The sequence below is a fragment of the Tasmannia lanceolata genome, unplaced genomic scaffold, assembly GCF_043159265.1.
Source record: "Tasmannia lanceolata isolate RefF3 unplaced genomic scaffold, GAP_Taslan_0.1 ptg000024l, whole genome shotgun sequence".
Lineage (NCBI taxonomy): Eukaryota > Viridiplantae > Streptophyta > Magnoliopsida > Canellales > Winteraceae > Tasmannia > Tasmannia lanceolata.
Window position 1 is genome coordinate 12323750 of NW_027518701.1, and position 16380 is coordinate 12340129.

At 39.9% G+C, this 16380-nt stretch overlaps 1 pseudogene; it reads right to left on the reverse strand.

Moving 5' to 3' along the window:
• Positions 1 to 293: 293 nt before the first annotated feature.
• LOC143857037 (inactive protein kinase SELMODRAFT_444075 pseudogene) lies at positions 294 to 11145 on the reverse strand (annotated as a pseudogene).
• Between the last annotated feature and the right edge of the window lie 5235 nt (positions 11146 to 16380).

The window sequence follows — 16380 nt, forward strand, 5'->3', positions numbered from 1 at the left end:
GAGATATGCACCATGTTCACTCGATCAGTAGATCAACTAGCAGATGTGTCCACTAAACCATTGGGGCCAGCTAAGTTAAAGGATGCATCTAACAAGCTAGGAATGTATAATATATACATTCTAGCTTGAGGAGGAGTGTTAGACGTATACCCTTCTATAAGGGTATTTCAGTCTTTTTCAAGTTAAATATATATATATATATATATATATATATATATTTTAGTGGTGTGAGGGGTTCGTGAAACTGATTCTTACAACTTTCTCTTTCTTCTCTCTGTCTCTCTCTCTCTCCCTCACTCATGAACTTCATCTTCCCCTACACCATGTAGACCATTAACAATAATGATTTTAAACAAGTTCTGAATTTGAAAACTTCATAATCTACTTTGATTCATATGTAGCTTTCCAAAAAAAATTTCTTTGAAATATTGTTTATTTGAAACAAGAAAATCATGTCATTTACACTATTTACATAGGTCAGAATTCAAATAATGCATCGTATTATATATATGTGTGTGACTGTGTATTAGCTGGCTGGTTTTGGTTTATTTGCTGGCCCGTTGTGCTCATTACGTTGATTACCATTTTCAAACCCCGAGGATCACTTGTAGATTCGTTGAACTATGGAGATTTGTCACATCGTTGATCGAGAGATTTTACTTCAGTCTTTTATTCTCTAGTTCAGTATTTAGTGTGGTGAGGTGATTTGATGTTGATGAATTTAGAAGACTTATTATGACTTTCGTATTTGTGATGTTATATTATTTTAATTAAGTAAATTTAGCTTCCGCACTAGTTAGTAAATGCTTTGAAAGGTGTACCCTTTTAAAGTAATTCTACTATGAGTAAATTGGTGAATTGATGGAAGTTGAGCCTTCCGTGTTCGTGGGGATAACTCTACGGACATTGCGGCAGCTGTTACGGGCACCAACCTATGAATACAGTTCAGGACATGAGGAATAACATAGAAGTAAAGCAGCAAAAGGGAAAACCTATTTACCAACATGCCTTGAGTAGAGGCTACTGGAAACAATATAAGAAAAACTACAGAGAAAAAATATTTACCAACATGCCACATCCACCGTTAGGATAATTTCCTAACATTCTCCCACTTGGCCAGCAAGATCTTTGAGCCAAACATAAGGATCATATCTTTAAGTTAGATAGATAATAAACACAACATTCCGTTCAGCAAAAACTACTAACAATAAACCATGTAACCATTGGGTCACCAACTCTACCCAATAGCCTACTCCACGATTATATCATTAGTAATACTTACCAACATGAATGTAAACGCATACATGCATAAGATGTAAATATGGTCCAAAACAGTCTACAGACATTCTACCTCTTACTCACAATCCATTTATGTAATGTGCATCAAATGGAGCGGTAGAAAATAATATATATCAGAATCATAAAATAAAATGTGATCACAATAGTGTATCTCAATCCCTAATGTAGACTCCCATTGTCATAGGCTATCAAAAGTGTCAACCAACCTTATGCGCGTTACATGCTCTCTGAAGAGCTTTGGTGACAAGCCCTCAGTCAAAGGATCCGCCAACATAAGTGCGGTGCTTATATAACCTTCAGATACACACTGATTCTGAACTTCCTCACGACAATATGTCAATAAATTGACCCCATTACTTGATTTGTCGTTCTTGGAATTGTAAAACCGCAGCGGAATTATCACAATACATTTTCAGTAACTTGTCGACTATCAACAAGATAAAACCCTGAGACAAAATTCCGCGACTTCAAGGCATAGTACAAGGCCTTGAAGTACACAATAAACTCCGTACCCAAGGTGGAAGCAACTGAGTGTCAATTTGACATTCTTCCACGATTTAGGACTTTCTGCAAAATATACTAGAGCAGAACTCTAGGTGTTCCAATTAGATTAACCAATCACACTAGGGTTATCTCATTTACTTTATGTGAGCATTAAACCTTTAGTCCCTTACAGACAATATATAACCTTTTGGCAAATTTCCAATGATCCATAAATAAATAACATTGGTACTTTTTAAATTTGCCCACCATATAGGTTATACATAGATAGGTGCAGATTTAAACATTCAATAGACCCCAATTGCGGAACTATTAGGGAACCTCTTTATCTGCTCCTATAATGAATTGATCCTGGGACCTTGGAACTGACTGAATATATCACCCTTAACCATAGGAACACTACAAATGGAGTAATTTATCCATGTTCAATACTTAGGACTTTACCACGATAGGCTTTCTGCAATCTCAGCAATCCTCGAGTCCCAACTAGGTGAATCTAAACTCCTATTATGTAGGTTGCTTTACCTGAATTCTTTTGTATGAATATCATTGAACATGTACTACTAGCAAGTAGTATACCATCAACACATAACACGAGAAAAATAATATTACTCCTCTGACCTTAAGATATATCCATTATCCTGTGACAATTCCTTAAAACTTAACATAGAGAGTACTTGATGAAACTTTGTGTACAATTGTTGGGAAGTCTGCTCTAAACCTTAAGCAGAATCTCGAAGTCTACAGACTATGTGCCTCTTTCCTTAGCCTCAAGGATTGTTCGGTAGTCGTCACTGCCAAAACATCTATAATGTGGGTTGTTAACTTATATGTATCTTTTAATGTTCCAATGAGCATTGGTACCACATTCTCTTGGATCACCAGTACCGGTACTACAATCTGGTTCTCCTTAAAGGTGATTTTACTAAAGATACTACACTCCCACTAAGGTCACCATCCTCTAGAAGTCTTGGCACATTTAATCCCGACAATATACGTACTATGGGTCAATCAACAGAACCTAAAACCCTTAAATACTTTAAGATAATTTATGAAACTGCAACTTATGGTCATAGAGCTTAATCACTATATTCGTGGGTTATAAACTTTTGCCTCATATAAACAACCCAAAGTTGCATGTTTCCCAATTTGAGCTTCCTTATGACCCATAAATCTTAAAGGGTCTTAGGCACAGCCTTACTTGGATCACAAAATACATGGGTGTTTTAAGAGTTTTAACTCACAATCTTAGGCAACAGAGAGTTGCATAAATGACCCTTATTGTTTTGATCATTTATGTCAAGTTAATTCTCGACTCTTACCTTATAGATCACAAACAAAGATAGGGCCTCCTATTTTTGATTAGAGAGACACATTTAAATATGGCTAGAAAATTTAACCAAAAGGGTAACACCTTCTGCCACCAACTGTCAGAGTCCAAAGATCCAAGATGTGATTGTGAATGACCTTTAGTAGATCAATACTCTTGGTGACACCCTAAACCGATTAATCTTTTAATATTTCTCCTTCAATGTACCCCGTATCATTGTTTAAATCGGTAAAATCAAGTGAATCTAGAATTCTTCTTTTACCCAACTATCCTCAGATATGTGGTTAAAAAACTTAAGCCACTGATTGGATAAATTCTTGTTCACACGATTTCATTTATTTCTAACAATACTGATTATCTCATTCTAATGCAAGGTGGGCCAAGTTTGACCTTGAGAGAAGTGCAATCCAAGTCAATAAGATTGCCCTGAAGAGAACCAAAATCACTAAATGGGAAATGAAAAGCTAGAGAGAATCCAGTATACTTCCAGACCTTGATTCATAGCCAAAGGAATCAAGTTTTTCTAGAATAAGGTTTATAGTTCATATGAAACCAAAATTTCAGAAAAGAGTGGAGAGTAATAATGGATTCAACAGCCACCTTTATTCTATTTTCCGATATAATGGTATACTCTCATCTACTAAGCACCTAACTCGCACCAAGACTTCACATAGAATTCTAAATGTGAATAGTAACGCCTTAATCTATTCACAAATCTTTTTCCGGAGTACTTACGAAATAGAAATCATAATATACAAAGATATGGTATTAATTCCAGGCCATATCGAACTTAAGGGATCCATACTTTATGTGTCATTTATTATTCAAGATAATGGCACTTGATACCAAGTTCACTCTCTTTAATTGATAATGCCAAGACTAGTCTATATCTTCAGGACTCTAATGTTGCCATTTAAAATAACTAAGAGGTGTGTCGAAAGTGAGCACAACCAAGGTTCTGAATCTAAAGCCTTTCAAAGTGTGCTCAAAACTACAACTTTGGTGAATATACTTTAAGGTTATCAAAACACATCATAAGGGTATTTGCAAGTGCTTCCAATGATCCTCTAAAATATTCACTAACTACATTCAAGAACTCCTTTGCATTTTTGAGTCTTAAAAACATCTCGAATTGCATAAAAAAAAAAGAAGGTCTACCATTACTACTAGAGTGATACTAACATTAAACTCCCACTATTCATAAGCATATTTTAGATGTGGGTTTAGTGAGCCTGTCATTCAACGATACATAGTCTTGCATTTTGTAGTCTTGAATTATGCAGATCTATTCCATCACTTGCTAAGGTTTCTGACCCACTAAAGTACTCAACATAATCGGTATCTAGAAAAGACACTAAGATACCAACAACTTCAATGTCACAGACACAGACTTGCAGTTCCAAACATGCTCACTTCTTATAACACCTATTCAGTCCACAAATGGAGTTTAATTAACTCAATCCACGATTTTAATCAATCCAACTGAAAAGAATGACTAAAATGTATAAAATCATGATGATACATAAGTGTGCTTCTAATTAGATACCATATGTGCCATCGTGGGCCGTCCGTTGGGCCATGCCACAACACACAAACGATTTTCAATTCAGGAAATCACAATACTGTGATTCTGGCAAGACACCAGGCGTGTCACCGTGAGCCGTCCGTTGGGCCGTGCCACAACACACAATTGGCTCTCCCATGAGACCAACTAGGGCCAGATAACCCTATACTTGAGGTGCACATCACCGTTGGGTAGAAGCATAACCCCAAACCAGGTTACCCATGCCTAGCCCTCTCACACCGCCTATTTGTGCAAAACAACAGTCATCCGTTGGGCTAAGTGTTGTTCTTGGACAAATAGTCGCAATTGAAAGTAGTTCATAGTCCATAAATGTGTCATTGTATGCGACACGGTTCTCAAAATTAACCACTTAACCTTAAGCGATTTTGTTTTCCAGTCGGAATCGCAGTTCTTTGTTCATTCATTTAGTGACCAATCATAACAAGATATAGTTCAATTTCAACTAAAAATATTGAACAATGTAATAAACTTGTGTATACAAAACCAACTTTCAAGTTCCATGATCAAACATAATTCAATGTTTTAGGTTTTGAAAATACACACTATCAGTTTATTATAACCATAAGCTTGGGTTTTAAGCATATCTGGCATTAACTAATGTGCATTCAAGTTAAAAGTTTAGTCCCATATATGATTTCAACTAATCATTTTAACCCTTAAGTTATATGCAAAACACAAAGCATATAAACAACATATAGGGGTTCTTAAGTTAAGAATTACAAACCAAAGGTGTTCATTGACTGAGTTTTAATCATTAAACAACATTAAAACTTTACATAACTGGGTCTCCATGGCATTTAGTTAATTCTTTAGGAGTTTGAAATCAAAATTAAACTCAAGGCCCACTTTAAAAAACCCAAAAGTTATAAAATTACACTGGAATTTTAAAATCCAGACTCCGAACACCAAAGCAGACCTTGGAAACGGGTTCAGAATGGTCTAAAACCATAGGAATGGTCTAACCCAAGTCCAAAACCCCAAAATATTTGACTTAAAATCAAACTTACAAAACCAAAAGTCTTGATTTTACACTGTAACTATATCATACAGTGCTTAAATACCAAAAATGACCTCAAAAATAGGTCCAGAACGGTCTGTAACCTTAGGAACCAATCTAATCTTAGCCCAAAACTCCAAAACTTTTGACTCAAAACCAAATTTATAAAGTCAAAAGTATTAAAAATACACTATAAGTGTATTATACAGTGCTCAAATGGCAAAATGGATAGCAAAAATGGCTTCAAAGGGTTGCAAAACGTTCGGAACTAGTTTTACTTGGGCTAAAACCCTAAAATATTTGACTCAAAAACCAACTTGAAAAATTAAAAGTTTTTGAATTTACACTATACCTATATAATACAGATACCAAATGCCAAAACTGACCCAAAAAATGGATTCAGAAGGGTGTAAAACTTCCAGAACCGCTATAATCTGGCCAAAAATCTCACAAAAATGGGCCAAACTGAGTCAAACATAGATTTGGGCCGTTTGGGCCTATGGGTCGGTTCAGGTCAGGTTGGGCCAAGCGGTCTGGTGGGCTTAGAGGGTCTACTAGGCCCTTTTTAATTGAAAAACCCGTCGCGGATCCTTGATAGGCCCGCACGGCCCGGTTCGGCCCGCCAAGCCCGACACTATTCATCGTCTTCTTCATTAAAATAGTGAAAATTCCAGCAAAATCCGAAAAAACACTCAAAGTTCGATTTATTATTGCGGCTTCGTTTGAAGTCCAATTGAGGCTCACAATACGCCGTTGGACTCGTCTCTCGACAAACTTCGTAACCACGCCCGAAAATCTCCTGTCGGACAAGCCGGTAGCCGGCGGCACACTGTTTTCCGGCGAGGTCCAAAACTTTCCCAAAAGTTAAAATTTTCATCTTTAAATCGCCGCCAAACGCAATTCAGACATCGGATCGACGAACCGTTTGTTTCGTTGGATTCATGGGAACACAAGCAACATTTCGGTGCCATTTAATCATCGATCCGACTCCAGAATTGATGGCGGCACTCAAAATATAAGTTTTCACAAACCCTATTTCAATCACTTTTAATGCGATTTTCTCGCAATTTTCTCGCCGGAACCGTGGCTCTGATACCACATGTAAGTGTTCATCATAAAAGGAACACGGGCAACCGATCTTTGGTGGTCCAACTTTGAGAAAATCACAATTAACCATATGGATTGAAATTGAAACAGTAAAGGGAACATACCGAAAGCCGAATATCGTTTTGCTATCACTAGAAGGATTCCATTCCGGTATTTCTCCTCACTCCACAACAGACGGTGATGGGGACCGACTTCCTCTCTTTTTTTGCCGTGGATTGCCAAGAGAAGGATGTAGAAATTGTTGTGTGCAAGTAGGGACCGGATGAGAGAATAAATAGACATTTATGGGAAGAAACATAACTCCCCATCACGCTGGTTCCCTCCCCAAAAGTCTCTTACATTTACACCCCTTCTTTTATGGCTTTTCACTTAATGCCTTTTCACAAAACCAACTAACAAAATGATCTAGGCCGTTGATCTTGCACATGCCACATCCACCGTTAGGATAATTTCCTAACATTCTTCCACTTGGCCAGCAAGATCTTTGAGCCAAACATAAGGATCATATATTTAAGTTAGTTAGATAATAAACACACTGTTCAGCAAAAACTACTAACAATAAACCATGTAACCATTGGGTCACCAACTCTACCCAATAGCCTACCCCACGATTATATCATTAGTAATACTTACCAACATGAATGTAAACGCATACATGCATAAGATGTAAATATGGTCCAAAACAGTCTACAGACATTCTACCTCTTACTCACAATCCATTTACGTAATGTGCACAAAATGGAGCGGTAGAAAATAATATATATCAGAATCATAAAATAAAATGTGATCAAAACAGTGTATCTCAATACCTAATGCAGACTCCCACTGTCATAGGCTATTGTGGACCCCGATCCGAGAGAGAGGCGGTGGGGCACGTGCCCCACGCGCTAACAGTCTCAGGATCATCCACGTGAATGGAGAGCTCTACCAAGGAACTCTCGAAAGAAGAATGCCTCTCACAGCATGAGTGGCGATATAAGGTGAGATACCTCTCGATTCGGGGACTAGCCCAGATTCGAGGCGTACCTTAAACAAAGAAGAGTCGCCATCCAAGGAAGTGGGCGAAGGATCCCATACTATGCTCTGTTGCAACGGATAACCAGAGATATAAAAGAGGGTTCGTGCCTGGTTACGAATTCGGAAGGTCTGAAGAGCACCTCATCCGCCCAAGTGCAAGCACCTGGTCTCTTATGCCATTTGTTATTAATTTTGAAGAGTTTTGAGCGAAAGTCATATGAAATGGGAACATATATCTCTGAGAAGACGTCTACCTAATCATGCATGTCTCAGAGATGAAAATTAAACACATACACAAAATAAATGAAAGATGTGTCACCTAAGCAAAGCTAGGTTATAAGTGACATGCCTAATGGGTATCTAAGTTCTGGTGCGCAAACACATGCATGTTACAGCTAAATGTATAGAATCTGTACATGAAAGTAAGAAAACACAGAAAAAACATACAACATAAATCAATTCTAAACATAACTGGATAAAATGAATCCTAAAACTCTAATGCATTGACTCGGACCAAGATGGCCGTCCATCCCAGCTGCTCTACGTATCCCGGCCTCGGGAAGAATCGGAGTCAACGTAGTTCGATGCCCTATTCTAACTACGATGCCTAACCTTCTAGAACTGCTATCCTAGATTCGATCCGCTAGACTCGACTAATTTTTAAAGTTTTTTGCACGATTGCTTAAGTTCAGGTGAATTGTAATTTTTAGGACTCTCTATATGCCCTAACTAATGCAAGTTGATTAGCCTTAAGCTAATGCAGGTGGGCCCTACATCCTACGTGTATCTAGGTTGTGCAACCTAAGGAAAACCATGGGCTGACTATATGCTTCCTAGTCTAGCCATCGGTTTGACTAAGTGTTTAACCGATCAACTTGAGGCCTCCTAACTCTAGGAACACTCACACGACAGGACACACCATATCAACAAATCAGGATAGACTCCTAACCCTAAAACAACCTAAATAGTTAGAACAGACTCCTAACTCTAGGGGAAGATCTTTTTTCAAAAAGGTTTTGGAGAATTTTTGTATTTTTGGAATGTTCGAAATGTTTATTTTTAAAGGTTTGGCTGGACCTAGGATGTGAATCCCAGGCTGCACTACGTACCCTATTGAAAGGGATCAAGCCAACGTAGTTCGGAAACAGATTTCCTAGCTACTCCTAATGACTCAAGATTTTTTAGATTTTTGGATTTTAAGATGTTTTTGAATTTTCAAGTGTTTTTGAAATGTTTTTGTTGTTTTTGAGTGTTTTTGAAATGTTTTTGTTGTTTTGAGTGTTTTTGAAATATTTTTGGTGTTTTTGACACAAGAGGACAAAATCATATCATCATAAAGGCAGGACGGACTCTTGATATCCCGCAAAGGTTGGACAGCATCCTATGCTTTGCGGGGAGAGATGAACAGAATAACAACTCTGCAAGGGTTGGACAGCATCCTATACCTTGCAGGAGCGGATAGAAAAACACATGATTTGATGAGAGGTTGGCCAGAACCCTAACCCCTATGATGATAGGACTGACTCCTGAAAGAATGACTGACTCTCTAGCTAAGGACAGACTCTCTAGCTAAAGTACTGACTCCTATATGAAAGGACTGACTCCTAGTGCACAACCCTAAGAAGGGAGTGCCAATGAGACTAGGCTAGTCTCCTAAAAGAAGAGGAGATAAGAAGGGTGCTAGTGAGACTAAGCAAGTCTCCTAAACACAGAGAACAACTATGACCAATGAGACAAAGCATGTCTCCTAAAAGGGGAGGCTCCGGCTATCGCCATCATAGCTCTTTTGCAAAGAAAGGGCTACTAGTGAATAACAAGGGAAAACATTTAAAAGACTAAATTAGTCTCTATACAGGAGAAGAAAGAAGAGGGAATAGGGGTCACTACTTGGACTAAGCAAATCCCCTAAAAGATGGGCTTGGGATGACTCCTTCATCGCCCTTGCAATGAACAAGGACAAGTTCTAAGGGTTTCTAAAGACTATGCAAGTCTATAGAGAGAGAAGAAGAAAGAAGGAGGTACTACCACGACCAGGTAAATCCCTCTAAAGATGGGCTTGGGCTAGCGCCTTCATCGCCCTCGGCAATGAATGAGAAACTAACATCTGAGGGTGTCTAAAAATCTAAGAAATCTCTATCTAAAGAAAGAGGGTACTACTAGGTTCAAAATCAATAGAAGAGGAATATTGAATAGAACTGCACAATTAGGAAAGTATTGCTGGCCTAATATCATTTCCCTGAGAAATAACAGAAATATTCAAAAGGAGGCATTTTTTTGTTATCATTTTTAGGCAACTAACATTAGTGCTCCCATGTCTTAAAGTATATACCAATCCACCCAACAAGGTGATTCAATGTAGTTACAAAACATGGGAAGGCTAATGCCAGTGTCTTCTTTTGTTAGAATGCAACTGATCATAGCAAGAACAGACTAAACATTCCAAACTGGCTTAAGCTATATAATTGCATGGCATCCTCAAATAAAGTAAGATAAAAGGAAGATAGACATACCTTGGTTGTTGACAGATATTGGCAAGGTTTTCTGTTTGTTACCTATAAAACGAATTCCTGGGACGCAACCAACGAACTGTGATCGCCGCAAATGATCAGAGCAACAGTTGAAGCTCCCCGTCACGAGCTCCACAAGTACCACTCCAAAGGAATACACATCAGCTTTTTCGGTAATTTGGCCGCTTTGAGCGTATTCTGGTGCCAAGTACCCAAAGGTTCCTATAACTCGAGTATCCACACCCAGGTCTCCATCTGGTTGCCACCTTGCCAGGCCAAAATCTCCAACCAGTGGTTCGAAATCATGGGTGATGAGAATATTGTTTGGCCTCATATCACGGTGGACAATGCAGCTCACTCTACATTCTTCATGGAGACATCGCAAACCTCGAGCTGCTCCTAATGCAATTTTTTTTTTGACGTGCAGACCATGACAATGGATGATGATTGCGTCCATAAAGATGAGAATCCAGAGATCCATTGCAGATATATTCATAAACCAGCAACCTTCTCCAGTTTGTGTTGCTTTACAGCAACTGCCTGGCCATCCGGTAAGACCCCTCTGTGCACAGATCCAAACCCACCTTCAGCCAAGAAATTTGCTTGCGAAAACCCACCAGTAGCAAGTTCCAGCTCAGCATAACTAAACCACCTTGGGGGTTTTCCAAACACAGGTGCTTTGTTCTGACATATCGAACACAGTGGTGGAGGTCCAGGAGGCGCATTTCTAGATAGTGAAATTGCTTCTCTAACATTTCCACTTAAGTCCAGATCTGCTCTATAATTCAGCATGGAAATTCCAGCTTCAACACCGGGCTGATGGTAAGCATTGATATTAACCAGTGATGCATAGTTCCCAACAGTTCTTTCGTACATTGCTACTAGTCCTCCAACTGATCTAGGAGTCACTTCTTGGACTGTCACTGTAATTGATTCACGATCGTTTCCATAAAGAGCAGACCTTGTTCCCTGTAGCATTCCAAACAGGTAGTCACCACATGTAACACCCGGTTCAAGCTCCCAATCATGACCAGGGGGCCTATCACGTAATACTTCAATGAAGGTAACAAAAAAAAAGTGCACCCTCTCCCTCAGCTGTTGAATGTATGCAATGTTGATCTGTGCTCCCTTTATTTCCGTAGACAGTAAGTCCTTGATTAACCCGGTTTCCATCCAAGTCAAATTCTTTCCCAAGTGACTCCATGACCAACTGTTGCAAATACCTACTAAATAATAGCAGGCTATCCTTGTACGGAAGTACAACCATATCCTTGGATCCCACTCCATCAGTTGCCCAATACTAGCATAAAGCTAGTAAGGCAGCGGGATTGGTTCTTCATCAGTATAACTCCTACTTCCCCTTTCTCCCCATAATTCAATGATCTCGTTTTCTTCTCATACTTGTTAGGTCTCCCAAGCAATGGCACTTCAGTAGATACAGCTTTCTTTCCTGTAATAGCATCCAAATCACCAGCTTGAGAACCTCTAAGTGTTCTATCACCATTTTGATCAATTCTTGAAGGATCAGCCATCCGATCAACCTTAAGAACATGTTGCGAGGTTTCTCCAGGTTGCAATTGCATTAAGAGGCGGAAAGTCGGACCGAATTCTTCGTGGAAACAGAGAGATGTAAAATTATCAGAACTGTCTATAAATCGGTTCTTCAACATGTTTGTGAAGGCGTCCTTCACGCGCTCCAGGAACTGAAAACTTTGAGATTTCCCAAATCCTTCTCAATGCATTTCAAAACTAGGGTTTCAAGATCACGATCACCAGAGCTGATCTCAGCGAGGACTGTAGTTTCTTTAGAAATAGACGCATAAAGGATCGATCGATCGGCCGAATCAGACATCATGGATCGATCGATCAGAAAAAACAGAAGAATCACAGATCGTGGATCACAGATCACGGATCAGAAAAAACACGAATCAGACATGATAGATCAAGGATCTTTAGAAACACACGAATCAGACATCATAGATTGATCGATGAGGGAAAAACAGCATAATCACAGATCATGGATCAGAAAATCGGGGAGAGAAAGTAATTTGCAAGATCATAATCGCACGCATCTGCACTTTTCTTCGAGAAAATTGAAACATCGGAATCTGAGCTCCGGTGGATGAGCCGCTCATAGCTTGTTCTTGCCGGAGGAGATGAACGGCCGAAACTTTTGATCGGAAAAAAAAGTAGCTCACCGGAGAAGATGAGATGATCGGCACTTTCTCTCTTGCTTTCTCTTCCTCTCTCTGTATCTCTGCTAGGATGTGTAGCCGGAGTCTGATCGGAGCACGACCAGAAAGAATGGTGAAAGCGAAAAAGGGTTTGGGATCTCTCTTTCCCGCTCTCTCTCTGCAAAAGCTCTGATCAGCTTTTAATGGAAACTCGGTAAAAGACGGCTAACCGGAGGGAAAATACTAGCCGGAATCCGGCAGAGATGCGATCAGAGAAGATGAATTGAGGGAAGGATTTTTAGGATTTTTTCTATCTCTCTCTCCCCTCAGATCTGTTTTTTTTTTTAGAAATGAGATCCCCTTTTCTTAGTCCTTGCTCGGTTGAGCAATTTATAGGTGAGGATTGTGCTGATTTCAGCACACCCTGATTTTGGTAATGGCACCCCCCTCATTGCACCCCCCTTCTCTCTCTACTCTCGTTTTCACTCACACCCCTCCCCCTCTGTTTTCTAAAAAATCCCCTACCAACAGACCTTAATTCGATGGTATATAGATGAGGGTGTGTTAATTTTGACACCCCCTCGCCTTAGTAAACGTACACCCCCACTTGATTTGTAATTATACTCACCTTAGTGACTTGCACATGAGATTGATATCGCCACTTCCGTGCTCAATGTTTCACCCTCTTCTTAAAAGACTTAACCGATCTCCCTTTTATAGAATGAAGGTGGGCTAATGTTAGCACCCCTTTGACTTGGTAGCTGCACTCCTCTCGAACCTTCTCTTTTCTATATATAGAAAATGATACATATCAGCCCCCTTATGCTTCCAGAGACAGCCCACTTTCGATAAAGCACCCCCCTCTTTGAGAGCTCTAACAAGTAATTTATATAGAAATGACATATTTACAAACCCCCCTCATTGGACAGGCACCTTGATGTATATTTTGCCATTCTTTTTTCTATTGCTAGGGGTAGTCCATTGAACAACAAGGGTAAAATGAAATTGCCTTTTCTTTTCTTTTGTTATGGGCAGCCACCTTAATCCCTGATTCACTTCCCTCTCTGTGAAATTATGATTACTCTTTATCCAACAAGGTCTGCCTTGGGGTAACAATGAATACAACATTTTGCTCTAATCTATGCTACATATAGGGTTGATATTGACACTCCTGTATGGGATATTGCACACCCCCTCTGAACTTGCACCACGACACTACCGCAGCTCCCTCGCTAGGCAAACGCGCTCAGATTTCGACGAAATTTTGCAGGGACCTTGGTGAGATCCTAAGCTAGCCTGGGGTGGAGTTTGGGGCCCTACCTCAATGATTTGATGGGGTTTTTCACAAAAACGGGAGGTTTAGGGCACGGTCAAAATGGGGTGTCTACAGATGCCCCTCTTTGGCAGAGCGTGCTGGTCACGCGAATGTCAAAGCTGAACAGACAACACATTTTGACTGGCCTAAGATTAGAGAGTTTAAAATTTTGGATTTTTGATTTTTGTGAAAATGATACTCACAAAGATAACACGGTGAAATAGCCTTTCACCGGACTCTGACTCTGCAAACGCTGGTGAGATAGCCTCTCTCCAACTCTTAACTCAGCAATTGATATATTGGCGAGATAGCCTCTCTTGCAAAACATTAAATGATAGATTTGATTGCAAATGATCTTGAAATTTGAAGATAAAATGAATCTGGATGCTGTGTAGAAACGGACTTGAATGACTTGAATGCCGTGTGAAAACGGACTTGGAATGCCATGTGGAAATGGACTTGGAATGCCGTGTGAAAACGGACTTGAAACGCCATGTGAAAATGGACTTGAAATGCCGTGTGAAAACGGACTTAGAATACCTTGTATGCCGTGTGAAAATGGACTTGGAATGCCATGTAAAAATGGACTTGGAATGCCGTGTGAAAACGGACTTGAAACGCCATGTGAAAATGGACTTGAAATGCCGTGTGAAAACGGACTTAGAATACCTTGAATGCCGTGTGAAAACGGACTTTGAATGCCTTGAATGCCGTGTGAAAACGAACTTAGAATGCCATGTGAAAATGGACTTAAATGACTTTGAATGCCGTGTGAAAACGGACTTGAATACCTTGAATGCCGTGTGAAAACGGACTTAGAATGCCATGTGAAAATGGACTTGACTGCGAATGAGTCAGAAGGTCAGAAATTTGCTTGGTTGCGAACGAACCAAAAAGCAAAGGGTTGACTTGACTGCGAAGGAGCCAAAGTCAGGGATACTGGCCTAGTTGCGAATGAAGTATGAGACCAGATAATTGACTTGGTTGCGAATGAACCAGAAAGTCAGAAATTTGATTTTAGCTGCGAATGAGCTAAGAATTGGAAGATTGACTCGACTGCGAGTGAGTCGAAGTCAGGGAGATTAGCTTGATTGCGAATGAATCAAGAAATCAGCGAGAAACTTGGCAGCGAACGTGCCGAAGAGTCTAAGATTTTAACCCGGTTGCGAATGAAACCAAAAGGCCGGAATGATGACTTGGTTGCGAACGAACCGAAGTCAAAGAGATTAACTTGACTGCGAATAAGTCAAGAAATTAGAAAAATAGACCTGACTGCGAATGAGTCGGAAGCCTAAGATTTTGGCTTGGTTGCGAATGAACCAAAAGGCCGAGATGATGACTTGGTTGCGAATGAACCAGAAAGGTAATAACCTGACAAAGTCAGAAGTTAAAGGATTAATTCGGTCATAGATTAACCGAAAAACTTGACTGCGAAAGTAAAAAAAACTCAGAGATCGACTTGGTTGCGAAGGAACCAGAAAGTCGAGGATTGACCCGGTAGCGAATGAACCGAAAAGGTCGAAACGATGACTTGATTGCGAATGAACCAAAAATGTAATAGCCTGACAAAATCAGAAATTGAAGGATTGACTCGGTTACAGATTAACCGATAAGGCAAGAGTAAAAGCTAGACTGCGAATGAACCGAAAGGTCGAGAATATGAGCTAGACTGCGAATGAGTCAAAGGCTAAAAGGATTGACCTGGTTGCGAATGAACCGAAAGGTCGAGGATATGAGCTAAATTGCGAATGAGTCAAGGGCTCTAAGAATCGACTTGCTTGCGAATGAACCAAAAGTCGAGGATACGAGCGAGACTGCGAATGAGTCAAAGGCTCAAAGGATCGACCTGGTTGCGAATGAACCGAAAAATCGAGGATACCTTGATCAAGCCGAAATCTACATGAGACAGTACGGGAATCAAAGGTATGACGGGCCTGTGAAAAGGCTTTCACCAAATAACAGTTAGAGGGACCTGTGGAAAGGCTGTTCCCCATACTAACTACTAGGAGATACAAACAATAATTTTGCTTCTGGACGTGAAAAATTTGATTGATTCCACTGAGAGATTGATTGTCTCTTGCCGAGAACAATGGGAGTGCGGGTTCCTTGCTAGGACCGGACTCGGATAACTTGCTGGGTTTTGGGTAATAACCCCCCTTTTTTTTCAAGAGAACTGTATTCTGCTGGGGTTGAAGACTGTGGGAGCATATTCTAGACTCCGCTGGGAAAACTGATTTTCTTGGGAAGTTGACTCTTCAGGAGAGTGTACTCGTCTGAGGAGTTTAGAAGTTTGGTTCGAGATATACTCGTACATCTCTTATCTCAACTTATTTAAAGACATTGCCACTGATTGCCTTTTGTATGCTTGATATCTTTTATGACACAAGTCATAAAAGATGCCCCTAGTGTGTTGTGATTCCATGACAAGAGTCTTAAAGAAACAGAACCAGGATAGGTAAGGGAAATTTGAATTTGCATGGGTTCTTTCTTTGAAATAGGAAGAACAATCTCTACAATGGCTGGGTTTGAGAATTCCTTCTGTCACTGC